The 15,196-nt window shown below is 37.0% G+C and overlaps 1 protein-coding gene across 1 annotated transcript in view; it reads right to left on the bottom strand.

The window, feature by feature from the left end:
* LOC125230718 (putative inorganic phosphate cotransporter) overlaps positions 1-15,196 on the bottom strand; it is a 53,837-nt gene that overhangs the window by 17,491 nt on the left and 21,150 nt on the right. The window lies entirely within an intron of this gene.

Here is a 15,196-nt window from a genome sequence, read left to right as displayed (position 1 = left end):
CCTATACTGATACGTGTTAATAGGTGTCACTAATGGCGCGACAGACGAAACGTTAAACTCAACAATTTATAACTAACAAGCGAATTGAGTTGTAAATAATTGCAGGACATTCGGTTATAATATTAGCTGAAAATTATTACGTAACCATAATATTAAAGATTTTTCTGCTTGCAACATGTGCAGCAAATGGCTGAAGCAGTACCTTTATGTCCGTTACTTCACACTTGTCGCTAAAATAAATGTCTACGAAAATAAACAGCGCCGCGTTTTGGTCAAGACTTTATAAAATAATTTGACGGTCTAATGTTATAAGTCTATGTTATTGTACATATTGCAATATAATGATAATTTACTATAGGCATGGTTTCCAAATCCTCTGTTATCAGTTAAGGCAACTAACACTGCAAAGTGCAAACAGATATCATGCATTTGTAAAGGAACGCGAGTAAAGTTGTTTAACCAAACTTGACTCTGACAATTTTATGCCCATTTCTGAGTACGAAAGTACCTAACATCGCTGTCAAAATGTACTTGTTGGACAACGCTGAAATATCACGATCGGGCGGCACTTGTTTTAAGACGATACGGTAGGGGTATTCTCCATACAAACGCACTCGACTATTTCCTCCCTGGTTTTTGAAGATAGAGCAATGATTTTTTCAACACAGATTGTTTTTATCTGTGTCGGACCGTTTTGATTTTTTTGATATTCTGCTTTTTAAAGAATCGAAAATTTCCAAAAACGGCCTTCTTCATTGTGGCGCAAAAAAAGGTGTGATACTCAAGATTGGTAACAATTAACCAAAAAAGCTAAACGGTCCGACATAGATTATTTTTCATTGTTATTCAGATTCTCAAATTTCGTTCCGATTGATTAAGTTTTGAAGGAGGAAAGAGTCGAGAGCGGAACCTCGATTTTAAAGATTTTTTTGAAATATGTTTTGACTGAGTTCTTAATGGACAATTTTTTTTCGATAAATCTAGTTAATAACACTTGTATATTTAACTAAAATTCCCAAGTTGAAAGGGGGGCTCCTTTCCATTTTAGCATTTTCGCTACCGTATCCTCTTAACGTGGCGAAACAGTCCACTGCTCATGGAACTTGCTTTCTTATTTCATTATTATTATGAACACCGGCCTGGCCTAGCGCGTAGTGACCCTGCCTGCTACGCCGCGGTCCTGGGATCGAATCCGGGTAAGGGCATTTATTTGTGTGATGAGGACCGATATTTGTTCTTGAGTCATGGATGTTTTCTATGTATTTAAGTATTCTGTTGATGATATACTGTTGATGATTAACTATCAATTAAGTCATAATTAGAACGTTATTGATAATTAGCTATCAATTAAGTACCTATCAATTAAGTCATAGTTAAGAAAAAAAAATCACAATTCAGTGTTGCCCCATTATGAAAGTTGCTCAGTGTGTACCCCAGTTATGAGTACCCCAGTTCACTCCTGCTCACGACTCATGAATCACCCTGTATATATCGTTGTCTAAGTACCTGAAACACAAGTCATCTTGAGCCAAAGACATATATAACTGGGGAGGGTCACACGACCCACTGCTCATTGACCACTGCCCTCTGCCCACTGCGCGGCTGCCCTCTCCCAAAAGCCCAGTGGAACAAATTACACATCCTGACCTAATCTCGTCCAGAAGTAATCGGCAGTCTTTAAATTTAATGTCCTGCATCAAATGAGCCAACTATCATGTAGAAATATTATACAGTACGTAAACTTAATAAGGGCGATAAATGAAACCAGGCATACAATTCAATATTGTTATCATTAATTAATAAAAGGTGTTTTTGAGTTACTCTTAATTTTCAGGCCATAATAAATTTTTGAAAAATTTTCCAGCAGCAATGTACTGTAAATGTGGTTGCGATGACAATCAATGACAACTGTCAACGAGCGTTTAACGCGAGTGTGTTTGCATTACGTTGCGGGCCGAATTAATTTGTATGGATAAAAAATTTTTTTCTATTTTAAGTAAAAGTTATCTAATTCCATTTTTTATGACCTATACTCACCACCGTTCAGAGGTTCGCCCGTATTAGGTTTACACCCTGTATAAGAAATACAAATACACTAAACATAACTTTCCGGAAAAACTATTCTGAAAATAATGTGACGCATTTAAACAAATAATTATGTAGGTAATCTATGATTTTTCATATCTTTAACGATAGTATAATATAGTATCAACACGGTCGCGGAAAATTACTGTAATTTTTATTTCCAGTAGGTCCATCCTCACTTTCTCGACACGAGGCAAATCAAGAACGAACGGGCCTCTCGCTTGTTTTTGCCCAGAACACGCAAGTTGTGGAATGAGCTACCTCTTGCGCTGTGACATGGGGTTCTTCAAGAAGCAGATATTTAGGGTTTTCAAAGGTTGGCAATGTATAAGTGGCTCCCCTAATGTTGCTTATGTCCATGGTTGGCGATGACTGCTCCCCATCAGACAGCTCGTCTGCTCGTTTGCTGCCTATATCATAAAAAAGATACTTAACTAGAAACCAGAGGAATAAACGATTTTTTTAAGTACTTTAGTGTTATAGCACTGTTCACTAAAAATCTCAACTCTCAGCACAAATGTAATTTTCCATAAAGTTGACGCTGTAAAGTGTTCTAAAACTTTAAAAACTAATAGCAAAAGCTTCTAGTATCTTATAAAAAACCTAACATAATAATTTTCTGAAAATATTTTAGAAAATTTACGACATGGTTGTTGATCCTGTTTAAGCTATAATAGCGGGACTTTCAAGGTGCTAGTTTAATGTAATAGTTTTAAACTATTTCAGTTTAAGTTAGTGCGCGAGTAGATACCTCTGCATTAACACACCTTTTAGTAGAAATTTATTGAAAAAGTTGGTTATAGTATTTTATGCAACAGGCGTTTAAAGGAGGTCAAAAAAGACGAGTGGCGTGGGTAACAATTTGAGGCGAAGCCGAAAATTGTTATTGAGACGCCACGAGTATTTTTTGACTCAGTTAAACACCGTTGCATACAATACTTTTTCTACGACCATGCACTTAGTTTTTAATAGTTTTCTTGAATAACTTTCGTGAAATTCACACTGATTCCTGTATTTTGACGCAAAGGTGCACTGTCAGCTCGGCTGCCCAAAGCCTTTCCGCGCACTCGCGCAGTGTCGTTATAAGGCGTTGCCATGGTTACAGAGCCAAACAATGCGTTTTCAGTTTTTTCGATACTGCGCGCATGCGCGGAAAGCCAGCGGACGCTGGCTTTGGGGAATAGCCTTTATGTAGGGTTTTAAAGATCTATGCACGACCCTGTAAATGACGAATAACAGTTCGGGAGTAGAAAAAATAAATTTAGCGCGCGCAATTTTGTGGAAAGCAGCCAGTTTTTAATGACCGGTCCGTTAAACAGAAAAATTACAGAGTCCGGGGAATCAACTGTGAATTGTAACTGAGGTATATCCAGGCATGGCTGTGGGAAGGCTTAAGTAAGGATTATTTGAAGGATTTACATACTTGATACTAAAAATTGTACCTTAAAAAAAGCGCTGGTGGCCTAGCGGTAAAGGGTGCGACTTTCGGCCCGGCTCGTACCAATGAGTTTTTCGGAACTTATGTGCGAAATGTCATTTGATATTTGCCAGTCGCTTTTCGGTGATGGAAAACATCGTGAGGAAACCGGACTAATTCCAATAAGGCCTAGTTACCCTTCGGGTTGCAACGTCAGATGGCAGTCGCTTTCGTAAAAACTAGTGTTTACGCCAAATCTTGGGATTAGTTGTCAAAAAGCGGACCCCAGGCTCCCATGAGCCGTGGCAAATGCCGGGATAACGCAAGGAGGATGACTAAGAATTGTACCTTAATTTTTTAGCGTCATCTTTTAAATACTACCGAAAGAGTGAAAGGGTTCAAGTATCTCGGACATATGCTCACGGAGGGTTTACTTGATGACGACGACATTGAGCGGGAGCGCAGGGCTTTGGCTGTGCGATGCAACATGCTTGCGCGAAGATTCGCGCGCTGTAGTGATGAAGTGAAGGTGACATTGTTTAGGGCATATTGTTTATGCTTCTACACATGTCAACTCTGGAGCAGATTCACACGACGTGCGATGAGTAAAATTAGAGTCCAGTATAATGACGCATACCGTATTCTAATGAAACTTCCAAGATGCTGTAGCGCGTCAACCATGTTTGCACAGGCCGAAGTCCCTGATTTTTTTGCGATCATTCGTTCCCGCGTCGCTTCGTTCTGGAGCCGCTTAAGAACGTCTGACAACAGTATTCTCCGTGAGCTGGCCGAGCACTTGGACAACCCAATATATAAGTACTGGGTAGCCGTCCACCACGACAGGAATAGGAAGTGACTCCTAGGCTGTGACTGCCTAATTTTTTAGGCATTATTGTATTTTAAGTTTTAATTATTTTTATTTTTATTTACTTTTGTTTTTTTGACATTGTACTGGATTATTTGAAATGGGTATTTACCTGTAAATAAAGAACTATTATTATTATTATTATTATTATTAAACTACACTGATGATGCCTACACATTTATTTTTTTCAAAATGTGTATTGACGTGATATCATAATTTTAAAAATATGTCATTTGTTCTTATAAAACAAAAAAACATGCAAAATATTTGGGGACAATATATGATTTTGGCCACTTCCAGGCTGCCAACAGCGCCATCTAGTTAAAAGGCCCATACATTTCAGGGGTACGGTTTTTTATATGGGCTTTGTCAGTCCAGTATCGTTCTTGCTGTTAGTAAGGGTTTTCATTGAATTGGTGTGCAAAGAATATAGAGATAGTCAAAGAAAAATAATGTTTAGCATCAGCACATCTCAACATACTAAGTACAATCTTAAAAATTAAAAACTACTGTAACAAACAGGGCTATTTTGCACCACATGGTTGTTATGCAATTCATTATTGAAATGAACTATGAATGTCAACGCGCGGAGCTTCGTATACTTCGTATACTCAAGCTTCGGGAAATATTTTCATTAACTTATGGGAGGCTTGACCACCAACAGTTAAATACAGCATGTAATTTTTATAACTGACAACAGTTGAGGAGTGTCTTTTCAAAAGGGCTTATTTCCACTTTGAACTTTTTTTGGGAAATCGAGAAAAAAATAATTCTACGGTATTGATTTTGAAATTAATATTTAATTTGCAAAATTATAATATTGTAAGTTGACGTTAATGCTATGATGACATCAAACGTAAAATGTGTACCTAAATAAATATTTAATTACCATATGTTTTTGAGAATTAAGCACTTTTTATGCGAACTTTTGGGAATTAAGCCCTTTTGTTGTGGCCTTGTAGCCTAAATGTTATTATTTTAAAATAGTTTTATTTTATTTTTGGATTTTGTATTAAGTTAGTTGATAATTATCAATGTTATTGTACTACATACATTGGTTTATCCACATAAATAATCATTACACATTTTTCAAAATGTGTTCTAAACTTTGATGTTACTCTTTTTTTTAAAGATCAAGGCGAGACTTTTTGAGCTTTAATCTCAAAATAACACGTAATTAAAAACTTAAAACTGCATTTATAGTTTAAAAAAATAAAAAATGGAAATAAGCCCTTTTGAAAAGACACTCCTCAGTTGAGTTGATTACTGTTCAGTAATCACCTCAACTGTTGTTGTTGTTGTATGTTCATATTTATAGCTGATAACTGAGTCCTAAGTGATAAAAAAACCTCAAGTGAAATAGAGTATAAAATCTCCCGATGAACTCGCTCCGCGGAAAACATCACCGCTGTCTGGCGGCGTGTATGCACGCGTTGGAGACTTTTTAGTAAGACAAAACGTCATATCCAGAATATACTACCTGTTATAACAATAACAACCCGTATGTAGTACCTTCTCTAATTACATAATCGTCATAATATCTACAAAAATGCTTAAAGTATTAAAACGAGTAAGCAGATAGGAGTCTAAAAATGTTTTTGATTTATGTGGCATGTCATGTGTATTTACCTACGTATTTATGTGATTGGTTATGATAAGGTGCTATATACAAAGCCTCGTGTAAAAAATATAGCAAACAAAATAAGTACGCGCCTACCTCTTATGAAAATGTGTACATTTACTAAGCTAGGATATCATTGAACCTTTATTCGACACGCGAAAACTGCCGTATGGTGTTGATCTTCCGTTGACAAGGGAAAAAATTGTTTTTTATTTAATTACTAGCTTTTGCCCGCGGCTTCGATCGCGTTAGAAAGAGACGAGTAGCCTATGTCACTCTCCATCCCTTCAACTATCTCCACTTTAAAAATCACGTCAATTCGTCGCTCAGTTTTGTCGTGAAAGACGGACAAACAAACAGACACACACACTTTTCCGTTTATAATATTAGTATGGTTTTTTTTTTATATACGTATTTGAATGACGCAGGTATTCACGATGTTGTTGCTTATATTAAGGTATCTAAGAAATCTTTAGGTTCCGTTCAAACTTTAATAATAATTTTCTGCCGTTTGATAAATTCGCTAAACTAATTCTGAACTGTATCTTATAATAAAACAAACCAATACTCAAAGATAAACGATGACGGTGACGCGAGAATACCGATGTGAACTAGTTCAAATAATATGACAGTGCAATGTCGCATTGTTTTGTGTGAATTTAGTATTACGATAATAATATCATGTGAGTATTTTGGTACTTGGGTATTTCTTTTACGTAGTTATGGATCATCATTGGCTATTATACCTACTTCTATTATTATTCTCTTTATTCATTTTAATTCTTAGGCTAGGCTTTTTTACAATATGATTATAAAAGTAAAATACAAAACCACATACAAAGCAATACAAAATATATAAACACATTATAAAAAAACCTAACCTAGGGTGCCGCCAGCAGCGGGGCAGGGCCCAAGCTGCCGGTGGTTAGGGCTACAGAGAGAGGAACCGTCGGACTATCCGCGCCGTGTCCAAGATCACCGCCTTCTGCATCTGACCCTTGATCCAACCACCTAGCGAGAGTCTCTCGAGATGTTGGTCGAGACTCTTCGCTATGAAACCGTTCGCTGAAACGACTATAGGGACAATGATCGTCGAATCAACATCCCACATGGCGGTTATCCCGTAAGCCAAGCTTCTATTATCGTTAAACCAGATATTATAAAACAAATGAACAAAAACGTAAGTAATTAACACCGTGGGCGCTAATAACCCATCATCATCCTCCTTGCGTTATCCCGGCATTTTCCACGGCTCATGGGAGCCTGGGGTCCGTTTTGACAACTAATCCCAAGATTTGGCGTAGTCACTAGTTTTACGAAAGCGACTGCCATCTGACCTTCCAACCCGAAGGGTAAATATGCCTTATTGGAATTAGTCCGGTTTCCTCACGATGTTTTCCTTCACCGAAAAGCGACTGCCAAAATATCAAATGGCGCTAATCAACCCGAAAATTTTTATTAAGCTTGTGTTGTGACGGGTTAATAATTTCACTACCTTTATGACTGGATAGCCCAAAAAACAGCGCTGGTAGCCTAGAGATAAGTACGTACGACTTTCGTTCCGGAGGTCGCGGGTTCGAACCCCGGCTCGCACCAATGAGTTTTTCGGAACTTACGTGCGAAATGTCATTTGATATTTGCCAGTCGCTTTTTGATGAAGGAAAACATCGTGAGGAAACCGGACTAATTCCACTAAGGATAGTTTGCCCTTCGGGTTTGGAAGGTCAGGTGGCAGTCGCTTTCGTAAAAACTAGTGCCTACGCCAAATCTTGGGATTAGTTGTCAAAGCGGACCCCAGGCTCCCATGAGCCGTGGCAAATGCCGGGATAACGCAAGGACGATGATGATGGCTGTATAGCCCAACGCGAGGGCGAATCCCACGTTTGTTACACTCGCGGCAGGTGGGCGCAAAAAAAAAACCGGCCAAGAGCGTGTCGGGCCCCGCTTAGTGTAGGGTTCCGTAGTTTTCCGTATTTTTCTCAAAAACTACTGAACCTATCAAGTTCAAAACAATTTTCCTAGAAAGTATTTATAAAGTTCTACTTTTGTAATTTTTGTCATATTTTTAAAACATATGGTTCAAAAGTTAGAGGGAGGGGGACACACTTTTTTTCCTTTAGGAGCGATTTTTTATTTTTGCACTTTGTTGGCGTGATTGATATACATATTGGTACCAAATTTCAGCTTTCTAGTGCTAACGGTTACTGAGATTATCCGCGGACGGACGGACGGACGGACGGACGGACGGACGGACAGACAGACAGACATGGCAAAACTATAAGGGTTCCTAGTTGACTACGGAACCCTAAAAAGGTGGGCGCAAAAGTTTTTAAAAAGTTCTTACTTTACTAAAAATACCAAGATCGACGCGTGTAAGAGTTCATACTCTTATCAAATGACATAAATAGTTGTCGACGTAAAGACGATGTAAACAAAGGTTTGGTGTAAGTAAATATTTTATATTAATACTAGAATGAAACTACTAGACGGTGAACAATCGGGGTGCGTAGCCGAATGGCACAAACGCTCACGAAACGCTCGTAGATATCTATCTCTATCGTTCTTGCGTATTAGCGCGACGAGCTAGACTACCTTTCGCGGCGTTTCGTTTTCGTTTCGCGTCGCAGAAATGCCATTCGGCTACGGCACCCTGATCTAATTAATGTATTTCGCCGTGAATACAAGTTAACTAATTTGTAAGTCGATGCTTAAAATAGAAGTCCCATTGTTAGGAACTTCAAAGGAAAGGAAAATTCCTTTTGAGTTTTAAGAACAATGTGATTAACTTGTTGAAACTGCGTAACATTTAATTATTTCTTATTTAATAACTTCCTTTTTTAAGCAATTACTCTAGTTACTTTTATTCATTGGTTACTTTTACTTTTACTTTTATTCATTGCAGCAGTCAATAAAATTCACTCAAGGCTCGGGAACCGGTATTTACTCCATACAAATATACTTCATCATCCTCCTTGCGTTATCCCGGCATTCGCCACGGCTCATGGCAATCTGACCTTCCAACCCGAAGGGTAACTAGGCTGGGGTCCGCTTTAATTATACAGACAATCTAATCCCAAGATTTGGTGTAGGCACGATGCCTAGTTTTCCTTACGATTCTGAAGTGACTGCAATCTGACCTTCCAACCCGAAGGGTAACTTCATCTGTTCATTTGTTCTTTATTGGAATTAGTCCGGTTTTGCATGACCAGACTAGCCTAGTACAAGTAAGTCAGGTCATTATTTAACAAATCCACAGCCAGTAAGGCTTTAAAACTATTAAGGTGCGATGGTACGAAAAGTGCATGTTTTACCGCCATGATCGATACTATATATTAGTCAAATTAATTATGTAAAATAGATGACATCTAGCGGCGGGCAGGTAATTACTGGTGTACAAAACACCATCTAATATTTGCTTGTAAATAACTTCACCCATCAATACATTTCATTTATTTTCAGGCAAGTATTATGCCATTTATGCCTTAAGTTAAGACTTACGTGAGCGGTGCATTCCAAACTAACCAACCGCTCAATATAATAATGATGATTGGCGTCGTTTAAATAGCAAATACATGGAACAAACTCACAGTTGGCTTCGTCACTGTAGGCTGTGAAGCTCCCCACATGCGCAAGAAGGCGTACAACTCGTGAGAGGTTAACATGACACACCCTATGCGTGATCATAGCCACCTTCCAACACAGCACAAGCTCTTGTTAAGAAGCTCTGTAACATACATGGGAAATACTAAGTTCCTTAATGTAACGAGAACGTGATAATTTTTCCTTGGAACTAAGCCAGTAGGTGATAGAATCAGTACAACACAACTGTCGTTCAAGTAACATGATAAGGTTACGAGAAATTAATTTACAATTGGCATAGTAGGTGCTCTCAATTACAGATCCGGCTTACATAGCCGTTAAATAATTTAGTAATAAACAATGACAATCAAGACATTACAAAATATTGTCATGTATTTTTTTTTTTTTTTTTTTCATGAATATATATTAAGCAGAATACATGGCTGTTCCTTGGCAGGACCTTTAACAACCGCTGATTATTTTTTTCTATCAACATGATAAAATTAATAAATGGTAATAATCAATGTGTACTAGCCACCAATTTTGCTATAAGACAACACACATTACCATATCAAATCTTCATACGAAAGCCACGGTGATACGGCTTCTTTCGTGGCTGTCAGCGCAACGACCGCAGAAGTTGGCCCTTCATGACAAGGTTGTCGCGCAGCCTGTAGCATGCATTCGTTCAGCTAGGCATTCCGAACAGTTGCTCTCTCCGCTCTATTGGAAACCGTAATTTCACCAGCGAATGTATGCATGTAAGTGACCCTTTCAAGGTAACCTTGAGATCATTACTCTTTAAGGTCATAAAACATGCTTTTGACAAACAAGGTCTCAAGCTAACCTCTTAAGGATATACCTCTTAAGGACTATATAACACATGATGGCATCTCTGAAGACCTTCATCACAAATAACAGAAGCAGAACAATCCTCTTAAGGATAGACTATATAGCACATGATGGCGTCTGTAAGACCTACATCACAAATAACAGAAGCAGACCAATCCTCTTAAGGATAGTCTATATAACACATGATGGCGTCTGTAAGACCTACATCACAGATAACAGAACAGAACTAGCCTCGTAAGGGTAGTCTATATAACATATGATGGCGTCTGTGAAGACCTACATCACAATAACAGAAACAGAACAATCCTCTTAAGGAAAGTCTATGTAACACATGATGGCGTCTATGAAGACCTACATCACAAATAACAGAAACAGAACAATCCTCTTAAGGAAAGCCTATATAACACATGATGGCGTCTCTGAAGACCTTCATCACAAATAACAGAAACAGAACAATCCTCTTAAGGAAAGTCTATGTAACACATGATGGCGTCTGTAAAGACCTACATCACAAATAACAAAAACAGACCAATCCTCTTAAGGATAGTCTATATAACACATGATGGCGTCTGTAAAGACCTACATCACAAATAACAGAAACAGACCAATCCTCTTAAGGATAGTCTATATAACACATGATGGCGTCTCTAAAGACCTACATCACAAATAACAGAAACAGACCAATCCTCTTAAGGATAGTCTATATAACACATGATGGCGTCTGTAAAGACCTACATCACAAATAACAAAAACAGACCAATCCTCTTAAGGATAGTCTATATAACACATGATGGCGTCTGTAAAGACCTACACCACAAATAACAAAAACAGACCAATCCTCTTAAGGATAGTCTATATAACACATGATGGCGTCTGTAAAGACCTACATCACAAATAACAAAAACAGACCAATCCTCTTAAGGATAGTCTATATAACACATGATGGCGTCTGTAAAGACCTACATCACAAATAACAAAAACAGACCAATCCTCTTAAGGATAGTCTATATAACACATGATGGCGTCTGTAAAGACCTACACCACAAATAACAAAAACAGACCAATCCTCTTAAGGATAGTCTATATAACACATGATGGCGTCTGTAAAGACCTACATCACAAATAACAAAAACAGACCAATCCTCTTAAGGATAGTCTATATAACACATGATGGCGTCTGTAAAGACCTACACCACAAATAACAAAAACAGACCAATCCTCTTAAGGATAGTCTATATAACACATGATGGCGTCTGTAAAGACCTACATCACAATAATAGGTCTTATGCACATGGTCCGCCTCCTTAGGCCTGCATTGCATAAACAGAACTACTTATAATAATAATAATAATATAATATAAGCCTTTTATTCAGACAAATTGTTTTGTACAAATTACTTACATTTCTTTTACAGTTTATAAAATTTTAGTTTTACATTTAATATTCATACTTTGGTTTCAGACAACATCGGTTTGGTCTGTTTGCCGTTTGGCAAAGGCCTCTTCCATCCCTTTCCATTTTTCCCTATCTCTCGCCAATCTGGTCCAGAGTCTCCCCGCGAACTTTACTATTTCATCTTCCCATCTCATTTTTGGTGGTCCTTGCTTTCTTTTTCGGCCTTTTAGGAACCACCATATGATTCTTTTGCTCCACTTTTCTTTGCTCCTGATCATATGTCCAGTCCACCTCCATTTTAATGTTTTAACTTTAATGGTCACATCTTCCACGCGTGTTTTTGATCTGATAAGCTTATTTCTTATCCTGTCTTTTAGTTTGACTCCAATCATGCTTCTTTCCATGGCAAACAGAACTACTTAAGAAACAATAATCAAAGTGCTAAATGTATAGCAGACATTAAAGTAATCATTATAATTATGACTCACACTTTAAGTGACGGAAATCACTTCATTTGTGGATATCACATTAATTACACTACCATGGATACCACAAGATTCAGGTACAATGTGCTTATCAGGAAACCCTGTGAACAGAATATATTATTAACATCATGTAAAGGCAACACAACTCGGTTCTTAATCCGGCGTGTATATATGCAATGGAAACTCAGTTCTTAATCTGAAAGTAATAAGACAAAACACAACTCGGTTCTCAATCCGGCGTGCATATATGTAATGACAACTCAGTTCTTAATCTGAGACTAATAAGACAAAACACAACTCGGTTCTCAATCCGGTGTGCATATATGTAATGACAACTCAGTTCTTAATCTGAGACTAATAAGACAAAACACAACTCGGTTCTCAACCCGGCGTGCAACTTGTCTTATTTTTCCCGTGCCCCTAAGGTAACACGCTTACTATATATACCATTATTGAAACACATTCCAGTCAAGCAAGAATAATCATATGGCACTTGGCTTGACTTATCGAGGTTTCACTACATTCAAATAATGTAATATTTTATCTATCATTGTTCACTTACCAAATGGTTCTTGACAAAGGTATTTATATATCATCATCAGGCATGGTGCATAAGCTTAATAATTAAACCATCAAGCTTGCCAGACACACTAGAGAGGTGCTCCAGCTGTAGGTATATGTGCAATTTAAAGCACAACATTATCCATATAGCTGCCACCTGCACAACTACATAATTTTGTTAGTTGTGTTAATACTATGCATATGCAAGAATACTTAGTACAGGTGATTGAGTTTTTATAACAAAATATCATTATTTTTGATTCTTGCAAAAGTCACAAAACATGTAAAATATATATATTCTTGTGAAATCAAGAAGCAATAGAAGTGTATAGTTATTTTTATATTTCAAGGAACAGAACATATTAAAAGAAGACAATACTTGTCAACTTCAAACGGTAACCTGTTTGTCATGCTTCGGTTCGGAAACATTCCTTCGCAGTGAAGTGGTTAAAATTATTAGAAGCTCCAATTAAGTTATTTACCTCAGATTATTGCACATCTTTTAAAAACTTAACTGATTGGCATGTTTCAAGCCCAATTCCAAATCAAACTGATTTGTTGTAACAGACAAGTATAGCATGTAGACCGTTAAAGTCCATCGGGTCTATAAATATCAAAATCTCTTACCATTAGCTATGACAAATTTTACCAGTGTCATAAATAGTTCAATAGATATCCAGTTTGGTGTTTCCAGCTTTTAGCAAGATTTAACCTCAGGAACTTCTGGAATCATGCCTTATCAATGCAAGTATTTTCAACTTATGGTCAATAGTCTCCGGATTACCGGCAGGCAACTACTGTAATCAATAAATTAATCTGGAAAGGAATGTAATTTAAAGAACAAATTATATCACTGTCAATGCATTAAATGGACACTGGACTATGTCATGATAATAAATGTTCCAAGTGTCTGTCTAGGTAATATATTTGTCTTTGGTTCAATTTAGAACATGATTACATTGATTACATTTCTTGTCAAAAATGTTTGCAATGCTAAACCAGCATTATTATAAACAAAACAGCATCAACAATACACTATACTTCAGTGCTATGCCCTTAATTTTAACACACATTATGGTTTTACAAAGATGCATAATTAACCTCATCAAAATATTATTATGTTAATATTATTATTATTTTATCAACATTTTTGATGAATTTGTGCCATGTAATATAGCAACATGTTTCCTCATTTATAAAAATGCAAGATCATACAGAGTTTATATGCATAAGAATGTCACTAAGACAGATTTCAAAATACAGTCCCCGGTAAAGTGACAAAACTTATAGTAACAAAAGAGTTGTCAAAGTTTTCTTATGCTTATTTACTCATCCATTATACTAACCTGTAGTGAATTTAAAATGTATTTACTGTCAGCATACTTACATAAGCCAGATGCAATGGCACAATATTATTGAGTAGGATAAATACCTTATTCCATGTCATTCCGGACAAACTTATTTTTAATATGACAAATAGGGCAAGATAATGATCATCTCTCTTTGTAGATCATAAAACCCATAAAGTCACATGTTATAAGGAATCATTTAGGTGCCATTTAGATTGAAACTTATCTTATATTCTGTTTCACTGTGACACCGTGACAATTGTCAATATATCACAAGTAGGTTCAATATGTATTAAGTATTCTGAAACATATCTGGAAGCACAAAAACACAACACACAAGTGAGCTAATGATTATTCACTACTGCAGCCCCTCTATATATACTGGTAATACTCTTTGCCCGGAGCAATTGTGAATGACAACTTGGATGTGGTTAGCATCTCACCGTCCATGACTTACTGTGGTATTTATTGTGATACATTTTGTGAGTATATAAAAGTATCAGTATCTTCAACATGTACATAACTAAGTTGATCTGAAAGAAAGAAACACAACACAGGCTACTATAGTGGATGTTGATAATTTCAGCCCCAGAGCACTGTGTTTGGATCACTTTTACTTCCGATTTCACACTCATTATGATCAAATATTACTCCAAAGTGTGAATATCTCGTAAACTGCAATGGATACTTTTAACTGTAGTATATGGTGCTAGTGTCTTTACTCGTCGAATCAGATCGACTGGTGTTAATTAAATACTGTTGCACAACAATAAAAGATTACGAGCGCGGCGCGAGAATGACATTGTCAATTTCGGACAAATTTCATAGTACGGGCGTATATGGGTAACTTAATATCGCGCTTCTGAAACTGTTAGAGTAAAAGCACCAGGATACCACTATTAATTATACAGTTTATTAAACGGAATCTCAAAATACAAGTTCAATGACAAGCTATCTTCAAGTGACGCTCTGAGTCCGTCTGACGCC

Source organism: Leguminivora glycinivorella, chromosome 10, assembly GCF_023078275.1.
Source record: "Leguminivora glycinivorella isolate SPB_JAAS2020 chromosome 10, LegGlyc_1.1, whole genome shotgun sequence".
Classification (NCBI taxonomy): Eukaryota; Metazoa; Arthropoda; class Insecta; order Lepidoptera; family Tortricidae; genus Leguminivora; species Leguminivora glycinivorella.
Note: the sequence above shows the minus strand (reverse complement) of the source record. Positions and strands in the feature narration are given on the sequence as shown.